Source organism: Bos mutus, chromosome 8, assembly GCF_027580195.1.
Source record: "Bos mutus isolate GX-2022 chromosome 8, NWIPB_WYAK_1.1, whole genome shotgun sequence".
NCBI lineage: Eukaryota > Metazoa > Chordata > Mammalia > Artiodactyla > Bovidae > Bos > Bos mutus.
The window spans coordinates 8337193-8363272 of NC_091624.1; positions in this window are offsets into that span (position 1 = coordinate 8337193).

The window sequence follows — 26080 nt, forward strand, 5'->3', positions numbered from 1 at the left end:
TGCAGCCATCAAGAATTCCAAAATACTCCAAAAGTAGACCAACAGTCATTTAGATAACAGAATTAACAATAAAACTTTAAAACTGAATCAACATAGGAAGAATTTGTGTAGGGGATCATGTTTAAATCCTGACTTTGCATTTTGCTTAGATTCTCTGAACTGCAATCCTCACCTGTTTTTAATAAATTGAGATAATGATATCTTGCCCATTGTTTATCAGGAACAAAATAATGTACAAAAAATATCACATTGCTGGATACAGCTCTAAAAGTAAAGTCTAAAAATAGTATATCCTACTGTGTTTGGAGGTAATAAAATTAAACATTATGCTTTAAAATTATTGAGAATGGACTTCCATCTCCAGGAAAATGGAGTGGACCTAATTTTTTCCAAGTACATACAACTAAAAAATCTAGACATTAAATGTTAGACACACATAAGAAGACTTTGAAAGTTGAGAAAAGGAAGGCAGACAAGCCGGAAGTTGAAGACTCAAGGAACAATAGGATAAGGCACTCCCTGAGTTTTCTTTTTGCCTCATGTCTCCAAAAGTGGGAGATAAGCCAACAACTTGGAAACACCAATGGACACAGACAGAAAACACCAACAAAGCATGTTCTCTTAATCAGAGGACTAGAAACAAACTAGACTGTTAAGCAATAAGCAGTGCACTAAAGTCAAATACCACAGAGAAACAGCAGTCCACCCGTATCCACACCAGCAAATGGGAAGCAAGGAGAGGCCCAGACTTCCATCCTCACAATGCTGAAACAAAACACTCCAACACCCAAGGTCGAGGTGGTACCAGAAGGCAAGAAAAATAGAGTTAAAACAGAAAACAAAAATAAAGTAGCCTAGTTAAACCCTGAAATATCAAAAATTATAATGAATGTAAATAATTTAAGTACATCAATTAAAAAACAGAGATCAGCAAAGAATCTTTAAAAATATTACCCAGTTAATTTTGTCTATAAGAACTTACCTAAGTGTGATATATACCATTTGAAAGTAAAAGGATAAAAAACATATACTATGCAAATATTAATCAAAGGAATACAGGAGTGACTGTACGTGCGTGCTGTTTTTTCAGTCACGTCCGACTCTTTGCAACCCTATGGACTGTAGCCCACCAGGCTTCTCTGTCCACAGGATTATCCAGGCAAGAATACTGGAGTGGGTTGCCATGCCCTTCTCCAGGGCAAGAGTGACTATGTTAATGTTAAATAAAGCAGACTTCAGGGTGAAGAAAATCATCAGAGATAGAGATTTTATACGGTTAAAAAGGAGTCAATCCAACAAGAAGAGGTAGAAATCTAAAATGTGCATGTACCTAACAGCAGAGTCACAAAACATGTGCAGCAGAAAGTGATGGCACTAAAAGGAAAAAGAGGCAAATCTATGAGTATGCTTGAGGACTTCAACAATCCACTAGACAGAAAATCAGAAAGCATTTAGAGGAGTTTACAGCATCATCAAACAATAATATCTAAAGAACATTTTGAAGATTACCCCAACCAACAACAACAGAATACACATTCTTTTTAAGTGCCCATGGACCCTATATTGAGATAAGTACTTTCTTGGGGCAAAAAAACAAACCCCAACAAATTTTAAATACTTGAAATCACCCAGTATTCTCTGACCACAAAGTAATCAAACTAGAAATCAAAATCAGAAAAGTACCTGAAAAGTGAGCAACAATACACATCCAAATAGTTCAGGGTTCAAAAGGAAGTTCAAGGATATTAAAAAAATTTGACTTAATGAAAATAATACAATATAAAATAATTTGTGGGATACAGCTAAAGGAGGAAATGTATAGCATTAAATTTATACACTATAAGAGATGAAGAGTCAAAGTAAACCAAAAGCAATGAAGGAAATAAGATGAGAGCAGAAACCAATGAACTTTAAAAGAGAAAAATAGCACAGAAAACAAGTTAACAGAAAGATGGTGTTTTGAAAAGATCAATATTACTGACAAATTTCTAGTGAAGTTGACAAAGGAGAAAAGAGTGTTGATGCAAATTAGAATACCAATATCAGAAACGAAATAAGACTTACCACTACAAGAATGTCAAACATCGAAAAGCCTGTGAGCAACTCTGGAAAACAGTTGGGCAGTTTCCTTAAAAATTAATCATTCAGCTGCCATATGACCCAGCTTTGCACTATTGGGCATTTAACCCAGAGACATGAAAATGTATATTCACACAAAAATCTGTATACTAATGTTTGTATTAGTGTGTCACTCTGCTTATTTAACTTACATGCAGAGTACATCATGAGAAACGCTGGGCAGGATGAAGCAGAAAATGGAATCAAGATTGCTGGGAGAAATGTCAATAACCTTAGATATGCAGATGACAATGCAGATGACACTACCTTTATGGAAGAAAGGGAAGAAGAACTAAAGAGCCTCTTGATGAAAGTGAAAGAGGAGAGTGGAAAAGTTGGCTTAAAGCTCAACATTCAGAAAACGAAGATCATGGCATCTGGTCCCATCACTTCATGGCAAATAGATGGGGAAACAGTGGAAACAGTGGCAGACTTTATTTTTGGGGGCTCCAAAATCACTGCAGATGGTGACTGCAGCTGTGGCATTAAAAGAAACTTGCTCCTTGGAAGAAAAGTTATGACCAATCTAGACAGCATATTTAAAAGCAGAGACATTATTTTGCCAACAAATGTCCATCTAGTCAAGGCTATGGTTTTTCCAGTGGTCATGTCTGGATGTGAGAGTTGGACTATAAAGAAACCTGAGCCCTGAAGAACTGATGCTTTTGAACTGTGATGTTGGAGAAGACTCTTGAGAGTCCCTTGGACTGCAACGAGATCCAACCAGTCCATCCGAAAGGAAATCAGTCTTGAATATTCATTGGAAGGACTGATGTTAAAACTGAAACTCCAATACTTTGGCCACCTGATGTGAAGAGCTGACTCATTTGAAAAGGCCTTGATGCTGGGAAAGATTGAAGGCAGGAGGAGAAGAGGATGAAATGGTTGGATGGCATCACCAACTCAATGGACATGAGTTTGTGTAAACTCCGGGAGTTGGCGATGGACAGGGAGGCCTGGCATGCTGCAGTCCATGACGTCGCAAAGAGTCGGACCCAACTGAGCAACTGAACTGAACTGATTAATAATTGTCTAAAACCGGAAACAACCCAGAGGCCCTTCAATAGATGAATGGTTAAACAAAATATGATATGTTTGTATCATGGGACACTACTCAGAAATAAAAAGGAACAAATTATTGATGCATTTGACAATCTAAATACAGTTGAATTATGCCAAGTGACCCAAATGACAAAAGTCAATTTTAAAGGGCAGTATAATATGTTAGTCCATTTATATAACTTTTTGAAATGACAAAATTTTAGAAATAAAAAGCAGACTAGTTGTTACCAAGAGTGAAAGAGAGAGTAGTGGGTTTGTCTCTTTACTATACCCATGTCAATTTCTAGGTTGTAATATTGTCCCGTAGTTTTGCAAGATATTATAATTGGGAGAAGCTATGTAAAAGGTTTGTGATGTCTCTTATTTCCTGCCATTTTATGTTACAACTACAATTATCTTGAATTTTTATTTTATTTTTATTTTTTAATATAAATTTATTCATTTTAATTGAGGCTAATTACTTTATAATATTGTATTGATTTTGCCATACATCAACATGAATCCGCCACGGGTGTACACATGTTCCCCATCCTGAACCCTCCTCCTACCTACCTCCCCATACCATCCCTCTGGGTCATCCCAGTGCACCAGCCCCAAATAATTAAAATTTATTGATAAGAATAGCATGTATCATAATTCCTTGAAAATCTTTAAGCTGTGATATATGTTCTGGATTAACTTGTTTCTCACTGTGAACAGAAGGATATCTGTAACTCTTCTACTGAAAGATATTTGTCATTATGTGTGTTTGGAAAATGCTGGCTTAAATTCATTTCTCTTTTTCAAGAATTCTCAGAATCTTGATTATGCTTCTTGTGGTTTTTCAAGTGATTAGTCAAATAAACAGCATTTTTCCTAATGTCTTAATCATTGAGACATATCCCCTCCCCTTCTTCCTAAAACACATGCTCAAGACATCAGAGAAACTTTTTGAGAAGAGTATCCCATGGAATTCACTCAAGAAAATGCCAGTGTCAAAGGGCTTCCCAGGTGGCTCAACAGTAATCCTCCTGCCAATGCAAAAGACTCAAGAAACACAGGGTCACTCCCTGGGTCAGGAAGATCCCTTGGAGGAGGAAATGACAACCCACTCCAGTATTCATGCCTGGAAAATTCCATGGACAGAAGTCTGGCAGCTGCAATCCATGGGGTCACAAGAAGTCTGACATGACCAAACACACACACAGACATGGAATATCCTATTTGGTGCTCCAGCTTTACAATGGAAGTAAGGAAATACTAGGCAGAGACAGTAACTTATCAGAAGACACAAAACATATAATAGTATCTATTTCTGAGGGCACGGGACTATGCAGAGGGCTCAAAGAAGAAAATCAGGAGGGATGTGAAGTGGCCAGATCCTGAAGGAACTTAACTACCAAGCCAGGGAGTTTAGACTTTGTCCTGGAAGCCATAGAGTCTCTACTTAAGCCTCTGGGTCTATACTTTTATTCTACAGTGAGGACATTGAGACAGAGTAAGTTTGATCCATTTATATATATCTGTGTAGATCTGACTTTATGAATTCTAAAGATGTGAGTAGAGCTTGCTTTAGCCTTTGACATCAGTAATTATGGAGCACCTATAAAATAGCACTTAAATTCAAAATATGCTTGTGTATACTCTCAGTATCCTCTATGTATGGACAGTAGCTTTGCAGGAATTCTTCCTCAAATATCCTTAATTTTGTAGAAGGGATGATAACCCCAGAATAATAGAAACAAGGCAAAACCCAGTCTTCTGTCTTCCAGACAAAATCTCTTTGTATTCTCCATTTTTATTTTTTCTTTTGAGGGACCTTTAGCCTGTACTCAGACGTAACCCTTAGAGGAGTATTGTCTTGCACCTGAGTTTCTTCCAGAGGAGGCAACCCTGGGCGACATTAGAATCCTACACACTGATTAAAAGCATTCTTAGCACTGCAGCCTCCTTTATGAAAGCTTCTCATCATGGAACCTCAGTTAGAAAAATTTGGTCAACAGTTCCCATTTCCAACCTGTATTTTGAGAACAGAAGAGCAGATCTGTCAGTAGGAAGGAAGGATGGGGGTTGGCAGTGGGAATTGTTTTTCCATGGCTTTGGTATAAAATAATCTGGTTTGAATTGTTTTAAAGTACAAAACCAAATGGCATTCAGCCGTGAATCTTAACTCACAATATCAGTTTGAAAAAATGTTGTTTTCTTTTACAACTTAATGGTGCATCACGTTGGGCACCTGGGCCCCATTACAGAAGTCCCCAAGAGGGAAATGTCAGCTCAGACATAATTTACAATCCCAAGTACATTTTTTTGCTAAGGCCTCTCGTGGCTCTGTCCACATTCCAAATGACAGGCCTTCAAACTAAAGTCATTTACACTCTGGCCTGTCACATCCTAAGCTTTCATATATTTTTGTGGCCACTCTGCAGCTTGTGGGATCTTACGGCCCCAAACAAGGGGTAGAACCAGGCCCCAGCAGTGAAAATGCAGAGTCCAAACCACTAGACCACCAGGAAATTTCCAGATTGTAACATCTTTAATTCCAGAGACTAGGATAAGTCTTCTCAACAAAAACTGTACTTATTAATATAATACCAAAGATTTCTGTTACTATAGTCCCTGGCAAGGAAAAAGGGGCGTGGGCTAATATTAATTTATTCAATGTCATTATAAAAGTTCAAAAAACTAATAGGAGTGATTGCAAACTGGTTCCTGCCATGGGAATAGCAGCTGCCGCTGCTGCTAAGTCATTTTAGTCGTGTCCAACTCTGTGCGACCCCATAGACAGCAGCCCACCAGGCTCCCCCGTCCCTGGGATTCTCCAGGCAAGAACACTGGAGTGGGTTGCCATTTGCTTCCCCAGTGCATGAAAGTGAAAAGTGAAAGTGAAGTCGCTCAGTCCTGTCCGACTTTTAGCGACCCCACGGACTGAAGCCCAACAGACTCCTGCATCCATGGGATTTGCCAGGCAAGAGTACTGGAGTGGGTTGCCATTGCCTTCTTGATTTCAAATAAGCCTGAAAGGATACACATGCATTATATGCCACGTTTGCACGCAAAACCGTCTGAACATACTACGTCTGAAAGTTTCCACTGCCCTGTTTTTCATTCAAATTTGACCTATTTGTACAATAAGACAGAGAGATCAGCTTCCACTAGAAGAGCCATGTCTCTAACATAAAGTTGTGTCTTTATGCAAATATCTGAATCAGGTTTTCTTGAATACATTTCTTTTTCTAAACTCTTGTTAATTCCACATAGCCCAGAATGAATGGAGAAAACATGACTATGTAATTAGAGATATTTAAGTTCAAGCCCTCACCTGAAGCAATAGTTATCTTTAGGCAGGTTATTTTAACTTTCGTGAGCGATTTCTGTGGTCATAAAATAGAGCTAAGGATGTCTATTTCAGAATCTTTGTGATGATTATGCAGCTGTGCTTGTAAAATGTCTGACTTTATAGAGGATGCCTTCCCTCCATCCAAATAACCCTGAAAAATCCCTTTGTCTATACTTTTCCTTATATTATCATCATTTATGTACACTATTTAGGCTGCACGCCATGAGTTGCTTGAAGAGAGGTGGTTTTTCGGTAAATGGTGCAGGTATAAAGGTGTGTCGTTTGTGCTTTAAATGCAGTGAGTATCACACAATAGAAATTCACACAACAAACGGAGTAAGTCATTGAAATAATTGGACATATTCCATCCCCTCTAATTTGTGCCTTGGGTTCTGAGAGTCCTGAAGGTAGTGATAATGTCTTACTTATCTTTGTACCCTATGTTCCTACTTCCCTGGTGGCTCAGATGGTAAAAGTGTCTGCCTACAATGCAGGAGACCTGGGTTCGATCCCTGGGTTGGGAAGATCCCATGGAGAAGGAAATGGCAACCCACTCCAATATTCTTGCCTGGAAAATTCCATGGACAGAGGAGCCTGGTAGGCTACAGTCCATGGGGTCACAAAGAGTCGGACACGACTGAGCGACTTCACTTCACTTCACTTATGTTTCTAGCACAACAGTTTGCATATTCTTGGTGATCAATACATGTGTTGCTTTGAATATAACATACTTGATATTTCTTAATTCTCTTCCACCACCTCTGATTCTGGGCTGAGTATATAGGAAGTTCTCAATAGAGCTCAGTACATCATTTTACTTAATGAACTCATGGACACTCCCTGGGGAAGCCACAAATCTCATCACCCAAGTAGTGTACCATTTGTGAGTTAAGTAGACACACCACATTAATCTTGTCAATCTGGGAACAGATCCAATTTGTATTGCTTCAGTTGCACAGGTTGTAAGACAGAGAGGCCAAAATATACAGAGTCACAAGTAATGCCTTCTTTTTATAGCCTGCCATGCTCTTCATGACTCTTCTCCCTACAGCCTCATCTCCCACCCCCAACTCACTTGATCTCCCCTGCATTCCAATTCCAGCCATAACATTCTCTCCTGCATCTATAGACTTGTATGAGCAATTTCCGTTGACTGTAGTGCCTTCGTGTTCTGTCTGATAGACAGCCTCCTGCAAACATGGCATGAGTTGCACAGCTCCTGTGCAATAGTCCCCCAGGTTCCTAAGCAGAGTTACACAAGCTGTCCTCTCTCCACTCAGCATGACTCTCACATTACACTTCACAGCACTGGTCCTATAGCTTCACACCCTGTTCTCTAGTAAAATCATGAGCTACTTGAAAAATATAGTTTTAGGGCACAGCAATCCCTGGTGGCTCAGATGAATCTGCATACAGTGAGGGAGATCCAATTTCCATCTCTGAGTCAGGAAGATCCCTAGAGAAGGAAATGGCTACCCCACTCCAGTATTCTTGCCTGGAGAATTTCATGGACAGAGGAACCTAGCAGGCTACAGTCCATGGGTCACAAAAAGTCAGGCATGACTGATCGACTATCTCTTTCAATGCCTGGCACACTCAGTTCATTTCAGTTCATTCGCTCAGTCGTGTCCGACTCTTTCTGACCCCATGGACTGCACCACGCCAGGCCTCCCTGTCCATCACCAACTCCTGGAGTTTACTCAAACTCATATCCATTGAGTTGGTGATGCCATCTAACCATCTCATAGTCTGTTGTCCCTTCCTCCTCCTCCCTTCAATCTTTCCCGGTGTCAAGGTCTTTTCAAATGGGTCAGTTCTTCGCATTAAGTGGCCAAAGTATTGGAGTTTCAGCTTCAGCATCAGTCCTTCCAATAAATAATCAGGACTGATTTCTTTTAGGATGGACTGGTTGGATTTCCTTGCAATCCAAAGGACTCTCATAGAAAATGTTGAGTAAGAATTTTCCAGATTCACAGAGAAAGCAAAAGTGAGTAGCCAGGAAAAGGAGGAAAGAGAAATTAGCTCAACAAGAAAAAGATGTTAAGCAGTGAATATATCTTAAATTTCTCTAATGCCTTAATTCAACAGCTATTTCTTTACTGATTTAAAAATTATATAAGTGTATACTATTTACCAATAGATAAACTTCTAGATCTATTGAATAAAGGAGAAAAATTTGAACTTTACTTACTAGCAAATTTCATATTTTTAAATCTAAAACTCATTTTCCAGAAAAGTATTCTAGCCTGCTTTTGATTATTTTAACAATGGCAAAGTGGAAACCAGAAAGCTTAAAAAAATGCTATCTAAGTGTTCATCAGATTTAAATAAAAAAGAATCCTTATGTTTGTAGTTTTCATTTTTCTTTGTTTTTAAAATTGGAGCATAATTTTAAATGTGTTCATTATTATTAAAATGTATACATATGTGCCCTCCCTCTTGAGCTTCTCCCACTCCCCCGTTCTACCCCTCTAGTTATCACAGAGCATCAAGCTGAGCTTCTCTGCTGTAGTTTACTTTTACTTTTGTACACATTTCAAGACTATTTCAAAGTCACCCAAGAGAACTCAAATCTGTAATTAGCTCTCTTTTTCTGGCTGTTCAAGCATTCTGTAATTTCCAAGTTTCTAGTTTTAATAATTTGTCAGTGATCTGAGGGTAACGCACGCACGCACTCAATCTTTCATGAGTCATCTTCAGCCCCAAGCACAGTAGCTATGAGGATAACACTTTTTTTCCTGTCCTTGACATTTCAGTTCTCAACTTTGGAAATCTGTCTGCAGTTGGATTAAGTTTAAATATGATGTCAAGTTTTCCACTATCTCATGAGAAAAACATGTCTCTCCTAAGTCTAAATTGTGTTTAAATAAGTCTAATTGTGCTTACTCTTGTATTAATTTGGGGAATTCCTAGATTCCTTTTCAGAGAAGGGAAAATAACAGCGTCCTAACTGCAAATGATAAGAGAGAAGATCACAGAATGATACATGTCAGCCATCAGCAGTGCTTCTTCATGAGCAAATTAAGATACAGGAGGGTAGGAAGAGCTGAATTGCAGAGGTTATAGACAGCACTGGGGTGAGAAAATGCAAGAATAGCCATTTTAGTGGGCACTGTTTTCTTAACATCTAAAATACTGCATATGGTAATTGTTCAAAAATATTTGTTAAAAAACAAGTACATCAATGATACTGCTTCATAGGGAGAGATTTAGTATATGTGAATGGCAGGAACTTCAAGGAAAGGAAATTTTTGCACAATGATGGAAGTGAAGTGAAATGAAGTCGCTCAGTCGTGTCCGACTCTTTGCGACCCCAGGGACTATAGCCTACCACGCTCCTCCGTCCAAGGGATTTTCTAGGCAAGAGTGCTGGAGTGGGTTGCCATTTCCTTCTCCAAAGCTGTCCTTTTTTATTTTTCCACCAAAAAATGCTCTTGAGTAGTACAGATGAACTATGTTACTTTGTTTTATAATATGAAACAACCATAGAATTGCTGAAGAAGACTTAATCAAAAGGTCATTGCCCTCTTGACCACCCTTTCTGCTCCAAAACACACCATCCCCACACCAGTAACCACTGAACAGTTCAGTGACCTTAGATTCCTTAAAATCACTGAATCTTTGTTCTCCTTTTGTATGTGGGAAGAAAATACTTTTTCTCTGTTTGTGTTATATATTACTCCTCATTGTCTCTACAACCATAAGTTTTTTTTAAAAGGTAATGACACAACAGTGTCATGCTATCAGAGGTTATTAATATAGAGTAGAAAGTTTCATTTATACTCCTAGTGAACTAATCTAAAGAAGTGAGGATCCAGGCTAAACATGACTAAGAGCTTGAAAACAGATGGTGGTGTTAAGATGTTTGGGGACGCTGAGAGGGAAAAAGAGGGAAGGGAGAAAAAGAGAAGACAAAGAAAGTGAGATTTATGAATGTCTAACTGAGGTGATCTATGGAAAACAGTAAATAACTACAATGCCTACATTTGCTCATGAATGGTCATAAATAACACTGGAATCTTTCTGGTACTGAGCAATCCAGACTTCTCAAGTGTAAGTGTAGAGTTATGCAAAGTAAAGAAAAGAATATAAGATCACTATAGTAGAAATTAATAACTCTTACTATATCTGGTTTTCTTCTCTTTCTGGGGAGTATGGGAAGACTTCCCAGAGTCCCTTGCAGTTAGGCTGAGGTCATGTGACCAGTCTTGGCCAATGGATTGTGACAAGTATGACTTTCAATGGGAGCCTTTTAGAGAAGCGAGGATGAGATCCCCATACTTTCTCTTCTCCAGATGCAGTGATCAGTAAAACATGTTGATGCCAGAATCACAGAGTGGAAGGACCCTGGCTCCCTGCATTGTCACATAAAAAGCTGTCTAGAGTAGCTGCCTGTTTGCCATCAAACTTGGCATGAATAAAAGACAAACTTTTGTTGTGTAAAGCCATTTAGAGTTAGGGGTATATTTGTCACTGCATTACAGCCTAGCTTATCCTAACTGGATTGCTTAAATAATTGTCACAAGAATTAAATGAGAAAGTATTTTTAAGTGTTCTGAAAACAGTAAAGTATTTTACTTAAAAAGTAAAGTATTTTAAATAAGAATAGTTAATAATTTTGATGAAAGTCTCTCTTGTGGCAAGTTTTTATTACCAAATATCTCTATGTGAAAGTAAAAGTCACTCATGTCTGACTCTTGCGAGCCCATGTACTATATACAGTCCATGAAATTCTCCAGGTCAGAAGACTGGAGTGGGTAGCCTTTCCCTTCTCCAGGGGATCTTCCCAACCCTGGGATCAAACCCAGGTCTTCCACACTGCAGGCAGATTCTTTACCAGCTGAGCCACAAGGGAAGCCCAAAAATACTGGAGTGGGTAGCCTGTCCCTTCTCCAGGGGATCTTCCTGACCCAGGAATTGAACAGGGTCTCCTGCATTGCAGGTGAATTCCTTACCAACTGACCTATCAGGATCTCTATAAATATGTGACAAAGAACTTTCCAGAAAATACTTGCTATAGTTTTTCATCAAGTAATTGTGTCCCATTTAGTCTCAAAACATCTCTATGGCATATTAGCAATGAGATGTGTTTTTTGACTCTAACAGATACATGTGTCAGTATTTACCTCTGTCATTTATTGGCTTTAGATTTTGGATTGAAGTAGTCAAATTTCCTAAGATTCATATTTTTTCTTCTGTGTGATGTGGTGGCAGGAGGTATGGAGTGGGAGAGAAAAATGTTTTGATTTGATCACTGTGAGAATGAAAATTAAAGTGTATGTGCCCAAGAAATTCCAGTGCTCTGTACATAAGTTCAACAGTGGGAAAGATCCAATTATCATTAAATATGTTTGATTATTGCAAATTAGAGTGAATGATAAATAGCTGACAAATATATCTGGTCTTTGTATAATCTTATCTTGTGGAATACAAAGAGGAGAGAAACATTAAGAAACCAAGTCAGTAGAAGGTTCTTATTGTGATCCACCTTAACAGAAAGTTTGAGAAGAAGATAGGTGTCTTTCCATTGACACCATATTGGCCTAGTTCAATGTTGACATTACCTAGTTAAGAAGATGGACTTTAAAGATTGGCTTATATTTAGACATTTAAAACTAACCCAACTGAATGATGCGAATAAAGGTTGTCCTCTGGGGCCAAGATGTAGCTGTCATCAATCAGACATAAACCCAGGATGGGGTGGATCTTTGCAGAAAATATTTATGTCGGTTACTATGCACTTGGGTTTTGTGGGATATGTCTGTTTTTCCAACAGTTAATGATGTGGTGTTCAATGTGCTCAGGTTAGCTTTAACTATTTTCTCTCTTTTTTTCTCTCTTTTCTTTCTCTTTTCTCTCCCTTCCTTCCTTATAATTCCTAAAATTCCTATTCCCATATATTTTGCCTACTTATCCCGTTTCTGATACACAAATGGCTAATATTTTTAGATTCCCTTCTTACCCTGAATCCTGGCTTTGCATTAATGTAAAAAAAAAAACTTTACAAAGTGTCAGAATGATCTTTAACATGCCCTACTTAGTTCCTACTTAGTTGTTTGATGGCATTATCCCCAACTGGTATTCAACTCTAGCCCTACATTCCAAAGTAAGTTCTAAAATTTATCTTCAACTGATATCCTAGAAATAGTGGATAAAAAGCTTTGGAAATACTTAAGAGTTCTTTTTATAGGTGAGGAATCTGAGACTCATTTTATGTGATCCAGAGCTACTGGATTGACAGAACTAAGACTTGTCCAAATCCCAGGATTCTGGTGAGCCCAGTTCTAATCATAACTAGCCATGCCTACATCTCCCTCAGGGTAACACATGTTTTAAAATGCATAGGCAGAGAGCTATAAGAAATATTGCTTTCTTGGTCTATTTCTCCAAATAAAGTAATCTTGATAGCTCAGTGACATCATAATTTTCCATAATTCTCCATAATAATACCTTTTCTAGGTTAAAGTGAAACTTCTTGGGAGTCTTTAGGTTTTTATATCATTTTTGTTGTTCAGTCACTAAGTCATGTCCAACTCTTCACAACTCATGGACTATAGCACACCAGGCTCCTCTGTCCTCCACTATGTCCTGGAGTTTGCTCCATTCATATCCATTGAGTTGGTGATGCTATCTAATCATCTCATCTTTTGCCGCCCCTTTCTCTTTTTGCCTTCAATCTTTCCCAGCATCAGGGTCTTTTCCAATGAGTCAACTCTTCACATCAGTGGCCAAAGTATTGGACTTTAGCTCCACCAACAGTCCTTCCAATGAAGAGTTGGTTTCTTTAGGATTGACTGGTTTGACCTCCTTGCAGTCCAAAGGACTCCCAAGAGTCTTCTCCAGCACCATGGTTCAAAAGCATCAGTTCTTGGGTGCTTAGCCTGCTTTATGGTCCAACCCTCACATCCATACATGACTACTAGAAAAACCATAGTTTTGACTATACAGACCTTTGTCAGCAAAGTGATGTCTGCTGTTTTCTAATACTCTATCTAGCTTTGTCATAACTGTCCTTCCGAGGAGCAAGTGTCTTTATTTCATGGCTGCAATCACTGTCCATAGTCATTTTGGAGCTCAAGAAAATAAAATCTGTCACTGCTTCCACTTTCCCCCCTTCTGTATGCCATGAAAGCTTCCCAGGTGACACAGCTGTAAAGAATCAGTTTGCCAATGCAGGAGATGCAGCAGACAGGGTTTGCATCTGTGGGTTGGGAAGATCCCCTGGAAAAGGAAATGGCAACTCACTCCATTTATCCTCCCTGAAAACTCCCAGGGACAGAGGACCCTGGCAGACCACAGTCTATGGGGTCACAGAGTCCGGCACGATTGAGCAACTGAACATGCACATGTGCTGTGAAGTGACAGAACCAGATGCCAAGATCTTAGTTTTTTTGGTTTTCAGCTCTGGCTTCCCTGACAGCTCAGTTGGTAAAGAATCTGCCTGCAATGCAGAAGACACTGTTTTGATTCCTGGATTAGGAAGATCTGCTGGAGAAGGGCTAGGCTAGCCACTCCAAGATTCTTGTGCTTCACTCGTGGCTCAGTTGGTAAAGAATCCAACCGCAATGTGGGAGACCTGGGTTGGATCTCTGGGTTGGGAAGAAACTCTAGAGAAGGGAACAGCTACTCACTCCAGTATTCTTGCCTGGAGAATTCCATGAACTGTACATAGTCCATGGGGTCACAAAGAGTCGAACACGACTGAACGGCTTTCACTTTCACTTTAGCAGGATTTAATTTATGATGATCAGTTCAGTTCAGTTCAATCACTCAGTCGTGTCCGACTCTTTGCGACCCCATGAATCGCAGCACGCCAGGCTTCCCTGTCCATCACCAACTCCCGGAGTTCACTCAGACTCACGTCCATCGAGTCAGTGATGCCATCCAGCCATCTCATCCTCTGTCGTTCCCTTCTCTTCCTGCACCAATCCCTCCCAGCATCAGAGTCTTTTCCAATGAGTCGACTCTTCACATGAGGTGGCCAAAGTACTGGAGTTTCAGCTTCAGCATCATTCCTTCCAAAGGAACTGGAAGTGAGAAATCCCAGGGCTGATCTCCTTCAGAATGGACTGGTTGGATCTCCTTGCAGTCCAAGGGACTCTCAAGAGTCTTCTCCAGCACCACAGTTCAAAAGCATCAATTCTTTGGCGCTCAGCTTTCTTCACAGTCCAACTCTCACATCCATACATGACCACTGGGAAAACCATAGCCTTGACTAGATGGATCTTTGTTGGCGAAGTAATGTCTCTGCCTTTCAATATGCTGTCTAGGTTGGTCATAACTTTTCTTCCAAGGAGCAAGCGTCTTTTAATTCCATGGCTGCAGTCACCATCTGCAGTGATTTTGGAGCCCCCAAAAATAAAAGTCTGCCACTGTTTCCACTGTTTCCCCATCTATTTCCCATGAAGTGATGGGACCAAATGCCATGATCTTCATTTTCTGAATGTTGAGCTTTAAGCCAACGTTTTCACTCTCAACTTTCACTTTCATCAAGAGGCTTTTTAGTTCCTCTTCACTTTCTGCCATAAGGGTGGTGTCATCTGCATATCTGAGGTTATTGATATTTCTCCTGGCAATCTTGATTCCAGCTTGTGTTTCTTCCAGCCCAGCATTTCTCATGATGTACTCTGCCTATAAGTTTAATAATCAGGGTGACAATATACAGCCTTGACATACTCCTTTTCCTATTTGGAACCAGTCTGTTGTTCCATGTCCAGTTCTAACTGTTGCTTCCTGACCTGCATATAGGTTTCTCAAGAGGCAGGTTATGTGGTCTGGAATTCCCATCTCTTTCAGAACTTCCCACAGTTTATTGTGATCCACACAAAGGCTTTGGCATAGTCAATAAAGCAGAAATAGATGTTTTTCTGGAACTCTTTTGCTTTTTCCATGATCCAGCAGATGTTGGCCATTTGATCTCTGGTTCCTCTGCCTTTTCTAAAACCAGCTTGAACATCTGGAAGTTCACGGTTCACGTATTGCTGAAGCCTGGCTTGGAGAATTTTGAGCATTACTTTACTAGCATGTGAGATGAGTGCAATTGTGTGGTAGTCTGAGCATTCTTTGGCATTGCCTTTCTTTGGGATTGGAATGAAAACTGACCTTTTCCAGTCCTGTGGCCACTGCTGAGTTTTCCAAATTCGCTGGCATATTGAGGGCAGCACTTTCACAGCATCATCTTTCAAGATTTGAAATAGCTCCAATGGAATTCTATCACCTCCACTAGCTTTGTTCATAGTGATGCTTTCTAAGGCCCACTTGACTTCACATTCCAGGATGTCTGGCTCTAGGTGAGTGATCACACCATCGTGACTATCTGGGACGTGAAGACCTTTTTTGTATAGTCCTTCTCTGTATTCCTGCCACCTCTTTAATATCTTCTGCTTCTGTTAGGTCCATACCATTTCTGTCCTTTATTGAGCTCATCTTTGCATGAAATGTTCCCTTGGTATCTCTAATTTTCTTGAAGAGATCTCTAGTCTTTCCCATTTTGTTGTTTTCCTCTATTTCTTTGCATTGATCGCTGTAGAAGCCTTTCTTATCTCTCCTTGCTATTCTTCGGAACTTTGCATTCAGATGCTTATATCTTTCCTTTTCTCCTTTGCTTTTCACTTCTCTTCTTTTCACAGCTATTTGTAAGGCCTCCTTAGAAAGCCATTTTGCTTCTTTGCATTCTTTTCCATGGGTATGGTCTTGATCCCTGTCTCCTGTACAATGTCACGAACCTCAGTCCGTAGTTCATCAGGCACTCTATCTATCAGATCTAGGCCCTTAAATCTATTTCTCACTTCCACTGTATAATCATAAGGGATTTGATTTAGGTCATACCTGAATGGTCTAGTGGTTTCCCCTACTTCCTTCAATTTCAGTCTGAATTTGGCAATAAGGAGTTCATGATCTGAGCCACAGTCAGCTCCTGGTCTTGTTTTTGTTGACTGTATAGAGCTTCTCCATATTTGGCTGCAAAGAATATAATCAAGCTGATTTCTGTGTTGACCATCTGGTGATGTCCATGTGTAGAGTCTTCTCTTGTGTTGTTGGAAGAGGGTGTTTGCTATGACCAGTGCATTTTCTTGGCAAAACTCTATTAGTCTTTGCCCTGCTTCATTTCGTACTCCAAGGCCAAATTTGCCTGTTACTCCAGGTGTTTCTTGACTTCCTACTTTTGTATTCCAGTCCCCTATAATGAAAAGGACATCTTTTTGGGGTGTTAATTCTAAAAGGTCTTGTAGGTCTTCATAGAACCATTCAACTTCAGCTTCTTCAGCATTACTGGTTGGGGCATAGACTTGGATTACTGTGATACTGAATGGTTTGCCTTGGAAACAAACAGATCATTCTGTCGTTTTTGAGACTGCATCCAAGTACTGCATTTCAGACTCTTTTGTTGACCATGATGGCTACTCCATTTCTTCTGAGGGATTCCTGCCTGCAGTAGTAGATATAATGGTCATCTGAGTTAAATTCACCCATTCCAGTCCATTTTAGTTTGCTGATTCCTAGAATGTCGACGTTCACTCTTGCCATCTCTTGTTTGACCACTTCCAATTTGCCTTGATTCATGGACCTGACATTCCAGGTTCCTATGCAGTATTGCTCTTTACAGCATCAGACCTTGCTTCTATCACCAGTCACATCCACAGCTGGGTATTCTTTTTGCTTTGGCTCCATCCCTTCATTCTTTCTGGAGTTATTTCTCCACTCATCTCCAGTAGCATATTGGGCACCTACTGACCTGAGGAGTTCCTCTTTCAGTATCCTATCATTTTGCCTTTTCATACTGTTCATGGGGTTCTCAAGGCAGGAATACTGAAGTGGTTTGCCATTCCCTTCTCCAGTGGACCACATTCTGTCAGATCTCTCCACCATGACCCGCCCATCTTGGGTGGCCCCACGTGCGTGGCTTAGTTTCATTGAGTTAGACTAGGCTGTGGTCCTAGTGTGATTAGATAGACTAGTTTTCTGTGATTGTGGTTTCAGTGTGTCTGCCCTCTGATGCCCTCTTGCAACACCTACCGTCTTCCTTGGGTTTCTCTTTCCTTGGACATGGGGTATCTCTTCATGGCTGCTCCTTACCTTGAACAAGGGGTATCTCCTCACCTCTGCCCTTCCAGACCTTCAACGTGGGATAGCTCCTCTAGACCCACCTGTGCCTGCGCAGTGCTCCTTGGATGTGGGGTTGGTCCTCCCGGCTGCCACCCCTGGCCTCGGGCATGGGGTTGCTCCTCCTGGCTGCACTCTTTGTGATGATCTCATGAGGATAATTCTGGATGAGAAAAGAGCTGATGAGCACTAATCAAGGAAAGAAAAGAAAGTCACAAACACCAAGTCTTTGAGAAGAAATACCAAGAGTAAACTTCTTTGTCAGCATTTTCCTAGGGCCATCTTGACATTTAACAACCATATTTGTATTCACTTTATTTATCAAACTTTTTTTTAGTAGAGAATGGTAAGAAGTTTCTGGGACCTTATAGCTAAGTAGCCAGCCTATCTCATGTCATTTAAGTAACACAGTGATAAACCAGAAAAATATATTTATAACAAAAGACAAACACTCAACACTTTTAAGGAGTAGAGACATTGATTTTAATAGGGAAATGGTGAAAATGGGAAAGAATTCCTTGAGGATGTGACATTTAAATGGGACCTTTTAGAGTCAACACTAGGGAAAAGGAATTCTGAAGATAAAAGAATGCCATACCTAAATATCCTCGCAGTTCAGTTCAGTTCAGTCACTCAGTTGTGTCCAACTCTTTCTGACCCCATGGACTGTACCATGCCAGGCCTCCCAGTCCATCACCAGCTCCTGGAGTTTACTCAAACTCATGTCCATCGAGTTGGTGATGCCATTCAGCCATCTCATCCTCTGTCTCCTCATCTCATCACTTCTCCCACCTTCAATCTTTCCGAGCATCAGGGTCTTTTCAAATGAGTCAACTCTTCCCATCAGGTGGCCAAAGTATTGGAATTTCAGCTTCAACATCAGTCCTTCCAATGAACACTCAGGACAGATCTCCTTTAGGATGGACTGATTGGACCTCCTTGCAGTCCAAGAGACTCTCAAGTGTCTCCTCCAATACCACAGTTCAAAAGCATCAATTTTTTGGCACTCAGCTTTGTTTATAGTCCAACTCTTACATCCATACATGACAACTGGAAAAACCTTAGCCTTGACTAAACTTTTTTGGCAAAGTAATATCTCTGCTTTTTAATATCCTGTCTAGCGTCATCATAATTTTCCTTCCAAGGAGTAAGCGTCTTTTAATTTCATGGCTGCAGTCACCATCCGCAGTGATTTTGGACCCCCCAAAAATAAAGTCTGCCACTATTTCCACTGTTTCCCCATCTATTTGCCATGAAGTGATGGGACAAGATGCCATGATCTTAGTTTTCTGAATGTTGAGCTTAAGCTGACTTTTTCACTCTCCTCTTTTACTTTCATCAAGAGGCTCTTTAATTTGTTTTCTGAATGAGCTTTAAGCCAACTTTTTCACTCTCCACTGTCACTTTCATCAAGAGGCTTTGTAGTTCCTCTTCACTTTCTGCCATAAGGGTGGTTTCATCTGCATATCTGAGGTTATTGATATTTCTCCCGGCAATCTTGATTCCAGCTTGTGTTTCTTCCAGTCCAGCGTTTCTCATGATGTACTCTGCATAGAAGTTAAATAAGCAGGGTGACAATATACAGCCTTGATGTACTCCTTTTCCTATTTGGAACCAGTCTGTTGTTCCATGTCCAGTTAGAACTGCTTCCTGACCTGCATACAGGTTTCTCGAGAGGCAGGTTAGGTGGTCTGGAATTCCCATCTCTTTCAGAATTTCCCACAGTTTATTGTGATCCACACAGTCAAAGGCTTTGGCATACTCAGTAAAGCAGAAATAGATATTTTTCTGGAACTCTCTTGCTTTTTCCATGACCCAGAAGATATTGGCCATTTGATCTCTGGTTCCTCTGCCTTTTCTAAAACCAGCTTGAACATCTGGAAGTTCACGGTTCACGTATTGCTGAAGCCTGGCTTGGAGAATTTTGAGCATTACTTTACTAGCGTGTGAGATGAGTGCAATTGTGCGGTAGTTTGAGCATTCTTTGGCATTGCCTTTCTTTGGGATTGGAATGAAAACTGACCTTTTCCAGTCCTGTGGCCACTGCTGAGTTTTCCAAATTTGCTGGCATATTGAGTGCAGCACTTTCACAGCATCATCTTTCAAGATTTGAAATAGCTCCACTGGAATTCTATCACCTCCACTAGCTTTGTTCATAGTGATGCTTTCTAAGGCCCACTTGACTTCACATTCCAGGATGTCTGGCTCTAGGTGAGTGATCACACCATCGTGATTATCTAGGTCGTGAAGGTCTTTTTTTACAGTTCTTCTGTGTATTCTTGCCATCTCTTCTTAACATCTTCTACTTCTGTTAGGTCCATACCATTTCTGTCCTTTATTGAGCCCATCTTTGCATGAAATGTTCCCTTGGTATCTCTAATTTTCTTGAAGAGATCTCTAGTCTTTCCCATTTTGTTGTTTTCCTCTATTTCTTTGCACTGATCATTGAGGAAGGCTTTCTTATCTCTCCTTGCTATTCTTTGGAACTCTGCATTGAGATGCTTGTATCTTTCCTTTTCTCCTTTGCTTTTCGCTTCTCTTCTTTTCACAGCTATTTGTAAGGCCTCCCCAGACAGCCATTTTGCTTTTTTGCATTTCTTTTCCATGGGGATGGTCTTGATTCCTGTCTCCTGTACAATATCACGAACCTCAGTCCATAGTTCATCAGGCACTCTATCTATCAGATCTAGGCCCTTAAATCTATTTCTCACTTCCACTGTATAATCATAAGGGATTTGATTTAGGTCATACCTGAATCGTCTAGTGATTTTCCCTACTTTCTTCAATTTCAGTCTGAATTTGGCAATAAGGAGTTCATGATCTGAGCCACAGTCAGCCCCCTCAGTCAGTCTCTCCCATCGGGAAGCTTCCATAAGCCTCTTATCCTTCTCCATCAGAGGGCAGACAGACTGAAAATCACAATCACAGAAAACTAACCAATCTAAGGCTATGGTTTTTCCTGTAGTCATGTATGGATGTGAGAGTTGGACTGTAAAGAAGGCTGAGCGCTGAAGAATTGATGCTTTTGAACTGTGTTGTTGGAGAAGACTCTTGAGAGTCCCTTGGACTGCAAGGAGATCCAACCAGTCCATTCTGAAGGAGATCAGCCCTGGGATTTCTTTGGAAGTAATGATGCTGAAGCTGAAACTCCAGTACTTTGGCCACCTCATGGAAGAGTTGACTCATTGGAAAAGACCCTGATGCTGGGAGGGATTGGGGGCAGGAGGAGAAGGGGACAACAGAGGATGAGATGGCTGAGTGACATCACCGACTCGATGGACGTGAGTTTGAGTGAACTTCGGGAGTTGGTGATGGACAGGGAGGCCTGGTGTGCTGTAATTCATGGGGTCGCAAAGAGTCGGACATGACTGAGCGACTGAACTGAACTGAACCAATCTAATCACATGGACCACAACCTTGTCTAACTCAATGAAACTATGAACCATGCAGTGTAAGGCCACCCAAGATGGACGGTTATGGTGGAGAGTTCTGACAAAATGTGGTTCACTGGAGAAGGAAATGGCAAATCACTTCAGTATTTTTGCCTTAAGAACCCCATGAAGTGTATGAAAATGTCCTTTAGCATCTTAAAAATATTTATTGGGTTCTTTACTGAGCCTCAAGTCTATAGCTAAAAAAGACATAAACCTTGACCCTAGGAGCTTTCTGCATCATGTCAACCTTTGGAGAAAACATTACTTTAATATGAGGTAGCAAGAAGTAAATGTGTCCTTGGGTTAGCTTATTTTTCTCGAGCAAATAGTCCATCTAGTTTATTATCTACTGATGGTGTTTCTTGGGTTATATTTTCTCTTTTTCAATAATGGTAAAGGAAAGCATAGCTTTTCTTATTCAGATCTGTTGTCCCTCCCTATTCTCCTTCCTTCTTATGTTCAGGGCACAGGGGTGGTCATCTACCTCTAGAATAAATGTTATTTTTTACCCTAAGTTTTGATGGTTTAGTCCTGTCGGAAAAACTATGTTTCTGGAAGCCCCAGACCAGGCTCCTGCTGCTTATGTATTGTTTGGGTTGTTGTTGTGTTAAGTCACTTCAGTCGTGTCCAACTCTTTATGACCCCATGGACTGTAGCCCAGCAGGCTCCTCTGTCTATGGGATTTTCCAGGCAAGAATGCTGGGTTGAGTTGCCATGCCCTCTTTCAGGGGATCTTCCCTGGTTTAGGAAGACAACTGATCTAGATTATGTGGATTATGGCTTGGTCCCTTGGAATATCCTGTGTCGTAATGCTCTGTGACGTCAGAGAACTCACTATACCTCTCTGAACTTCAGTTTCTCTACCTATAAAATGAAGATAACTTGATTGTATGTGTGTTTGTGTATGTGTGCACATGTACACATTCATACAAGGTACTTTGTAGGAGAAAAGCAGCTGCTCTGAAAATCTCAAATCTATCTCTGGCTGTATCCCTAATTTTTATCAGGAAAATACGTTACACCATGTAATGCCTAAGTTTTCCATTTAAGGGGAAATACAAGAAGATTGAATTTAAAGCTTATCAACAATGCAATCAAATAAGCCAGTTTGGTAAGGAGACAAGGGTAGAAAGAGGCCAGTTGATTGCTTGACTGAATTACTATTTGATTTAGTTGACCAGACTAATCAGAACCATACATCTAGTAGCCAAGGGTATGTACACACATCAAAACTATTTCAGAAAAGGACGTAGGAACATTTGGACTAGTGTATACAAAATATGATTGACCAAATGCTTTTGTATCTTTTAATCCTAGTTGAAACTTTTAGGCAGGAAAAAACAGTATAATGAAATACAATGGGCTTTATTAAGCCTTGGAAAGTAGATAAAATTGTCCCTACATATTTATTTAAGAGTTCTGATGTCCCTTCATGATTCAAATACAAACTCAATCTTGTTATCCTGCTTTTTCTTTATATGAGATCAATGTTACCATGATATAATAATAATAATAAAGATAACAAAGAAGCAAAAAGAAAGGAGCTCTCTCTTTTCCCCTTTCTGCTCCACTTAGCATGGTTTGTCATATTCTCATTTCCTTGTTCCTCTCACCCACTTCTTCTCCAGACTAACATTTGGGTTTTCATTTCCTGGAAAAGAATTCATCTCTTTTACTCTTTGGTCACTTTGTCAGTCCCCACAAAGGCACTTTGATGCCTCAGCTCCCATGACAGCCTCATCTTTGATTCAATCAGCAGCAGCCTCTGACTAGCTCACAGCCACTGGTACTTTTTTAACAGGTGATTGGAGAATAGAAGCAAGCTTGAGAAGCCTGCCTAAGATGCATCTATTATAAGTAATTTGTCTCTGGTTACAGAGCAAATCCACTGTTGAAGAAGGATTGGGGTCTGTCTGGATCTGAAGTTCAAGATGCTTTTTAGTTTGAAGACAGACCGTAACGATTTCTCCACATGTCTTGGGCATCTAACTTTTAATTTAGGGAGCCTTAAGCTAAATTAATCTTAGACAGGATGTGTACATACTCAGGTCACGCGTGTTCGGCTCCCATTTCATGATTACCATACTGATAAACATAATGACGATGATGATGGTGGAGGTAACAACAGCAATCTACATCTACAGAACTTTTACGATGTGCCAGACATTGTCCTAAACTCTGTACGTGTGTAAACTGGATAGACCCTCACAACAACTTTATAAGATCAGTGTGACCCTATGATCTCCCTTTCACAGATAAGAAAACTAAAACATTGTGAGGGGAGTGGAAGCTGCCAGGCATTTTTATTTCACTCAATATTTTATCAGAAAATTGTTGAAGAATACATGATAAATTCACTGTAAACAAGAAAATGTAAAATAGGATGTGTCAAATTTTAATGGCACAGATTTGAACAATAACCTCAGATAGTGTGCTTATAGTTTACTATGTGCTTCTTTTTTTATAAGTCATCTAAACAATTGCAAAAAGAACAAAATGATATCAAATCCCCTTTCTTTGATAAAAACTGCTAAAAACTGAAGTCACTGCCCCCACATTTGTGGGGCCAGGTCTCAAGTCAGTGATACTGGTCTCTGATGATTTCAGAAGAGGGACGACCTGGAGCACTTGAATATTATAATGAGCTTCCTTGTTTTTTTTCTTTAGTAAGGCATGTCTGACTCTTGGCAACCCCATGGACTGCAGCACGCCAGGCTTCTCTGTTCTTCACCATCTCCTGGAGTTTGGTCAAACTCATGCTCATTGAGTCAGTGATGCCATCCAACTATCCCATCCTCTGTCACCCCCTTCTCCTCTTGCCTTCAGTCTTTCCTGCTGTCAGGGTCTTTTCCAGGGAATCAACTCTTTGCATCAGTTGGCCAAAGTATTGGAGCTTCAGCTTCAACATTAATCCTTCCGATGAATATCCAGGGTTGATTTCATTTAGGATTGACTGGTATGATTTCCTTGCAGTCCAAGGGACTCTCAAGAGTCTTCTCCAGCACAATTCAGAAACATCAATTCTTCAGCACTCAGCCTTCTTTATGATACAACTCTCACATCCATTCATAGCTTCTGGAAAAACATAACTTTGAATATACAGACGTTTGTCAGCAAAGTGATGTCTCTGCTTTTTAACACACTGTCTGGATTTGTCATAGCTTTTCTTCCAAGGAACAAGTGTCTTTTAATTTCATGGTTGCAGTCACCATCCATAGTGATTTTGGAGACCAAGAACACAAAATATGCCACTGTTTCCATTTTTTTCCTATCTATTTGCCAGGAAGTGATGGGACCAGATGCTGTGATCAGAATTTTTTGACTGGTAAGTTTTAAGCCAGCTTTTTCACTCTCTTCTTTCACCTTCATCAAGAGGTTCTTTAGTTCCTCTTTGCTTTCTGTCACTAATGTAGTATCATCTGCATATCTGAGGTTGTTGATATTTCTCACGGCAATTTTGATTCCAGCTTGTGATTCATCCAGCTTGGAATTTCACATGACATACTCTCAGTTCAGTTTAGTCACTCAATCATTTCCAACTCTTTGTGACCCCATGGGCTGCAGCATGCCTGTCCATCACCAACTCCCAGAGTTTACCCAAACTCATGTCCATTGAGTCAGTGATGCCATCCAACCATCTCATCCTCTGTCATCCCCTTCTCCTTCTGCCTTCAATCATATCCAACATCAGGGTCTTTTCAAATAAGTCAGTTCTTCGCATCAGGTGGCCAAAGTATTGCAGTTTCAGGATCAACATCAGTCCTTCCAATTAATATTCAGGACTGATCTCCTTTAGAATGGACTGGTTGGACCTCCTTGCAGTCCAAGGGACTCTCAAGAATCTTCTCCAACACCACGGTTCAAAAGCATCAATTCTTCAGCACTCAGTTTTCTTTATAGTCCAGCTCTCACATCCATGCATGACCACTGGAAAAACAATAGCTTTGACTAGACGGACCTTTGTTGGCAAAATAATGTATCTGCTTTTTAATATGCTGTCTAGGTTGGCCATAACTTTTCTTCCAAGGAGTAAGTGTCTTTTAATTTCATGACTACAGTCACCATCTGCAGTGATTTTGGAGCCCCAAAAAATAAAGTCTCTCATTGTTTCCACTGTTTCCCATTCTATTTCCCATGAAGTGATGGGACCAGATGCCATTATCTTAGATTTCTGACTGTTGCATTTTAAGCCAACTTTTTCACTCTCCTCTTTCACTTTCATCAAGAGGCTCTTTAGTTCTCCTTTGCTTTCTGCCATAAGGGTGGCGTCATCTGCATATCTGAGGTTATTGATATTTCTCCTGGCAATCTTGATTCCAGCTTGTGTTTCTTCCAGTCCAGCATTTCTCATGATAACTCTGCATACAAGTTATATAAGCAGGGTGACAATATACAGCCTGGACATACCCCTTTCCCAGTTTTGAATCAGTCTAGTGTCCCATGTCTGCTAACTGCTGCTTCTTGATCTGCATACAGGTTTCTCAGGAGGCAGGTAAGGTGGTCTGGTATTTCCCTCTCTTTAAGAGTTTCCCACAGTTTGTTGTGATGAGTTTTCTAGTGCTGCCATAACAAACTGCCACAAATTTGGTAGCTTTAAGCAATGAAATTTATTCCTGCACAGTTATGGAGCCCAGACACCTGAAATCAATGCATCAGCAGGATGACACCCCTTCTGAAGGCTTCGTGGGAGAATTGGTTTTTCCAGTTTCTAGTGGCTCCATGCAATTCTTGGCTTGTGCTGTTTATATTTTCCCCACTGTCCTTGGAGATAGCCCTCACTAGGGTAATTTAGGGTGCTTGCATCTATCAATCTTTAATTTAATCATGTATGCAAAGACCTTTTCCCAAATAAGGTCACATTTACAGGTTTTGGGGATAGGACAGGGACAAATTTTGGAGTGGGAGGCACCAAGCAACCCACTATAGATAATTAGGGGAGTTCTTTCAGGGCTTTCTCAAAACTTGGTGGTGTTCAATACAAAGTTCTAAATTGTTAACTTATAATAGAGATAATTTTCCAGCACTTCAAACTGAGTACCCTGGC